Source organism: Apaloderma vittatum, unplaced genomic scaffold (assembly GCF_000703405.1).
Source record: "Apaloderma vittatum isolate BGI_N311 unplaced genomic scaffold, ASM70340v1 scaffold22395, whole genome shotgun sequence".
NCBI classification, from domain to species: domain Eukaryota; kingdom Metazoa; phylum Chordata; class Aves; order Trogoniformes; family Trogonidae; genus Apaloderma; species Apaloderma vittatum.
The window spans coordinates 17,029-17,689 of NW_009717944.1; positions in this window are offsets into that span (position 1 = coordinate 17,029).

Consider the following 661-nt stretch of genomic DNA (forward strand, 5'->3'; position numbering starts at 1 on the left):
TGATGAGATAAATCCATGAGTCCTGAGGGAACTGGCAGATGAAGAAGCTAAGCCACTGTCCATCATATCTGAGAAGTCATGGCAGTCCAGCAGAGTTCTTGTGGTGACACGGCCCAGCCCTAAACTGCAACAGCTGGAAAAGGGGAAACATAACCTCCATTTTAAAAAAGGGAAGAAAGGAAGACCTGGGGAAGTATAGGTCAGTCAGTCTCACCTCTGTGCCTTGTAAGATCATGGAGTGGATCCTCCTGGAAACCATTCTAGGGCATATGGAAAATAAGGAGGTGATTTGAGATAGCCAACGTGGCTTCAAAGTTGGTGACCTTCTATGACAGGGCTACAGAGTCGGGAGGTAAGGGAAGAACAACTTGTAGGTAAGGGAAGAACAACTGATGTAATCTAGGTAGACTTGTGCAAAGCACTTGACACTGTCCCACATGACATCCTTGTCTCTAAATTGGAGAGACATGGATTTGACGAATGGAACACTCAGTGGATAATGAATTGGCTGGATGGGCACACTCAAAGAACTGCTGTCAATGGCTCACTATCCAAGTGGAGACCAGTGACAAGCGACATTCCTCAGGGGTAAGTATTGGGACCAGTAAGTTTGATGATGATACCAAGCTATGTGGTGTGGTTGACAAACTGGAGGGACCTT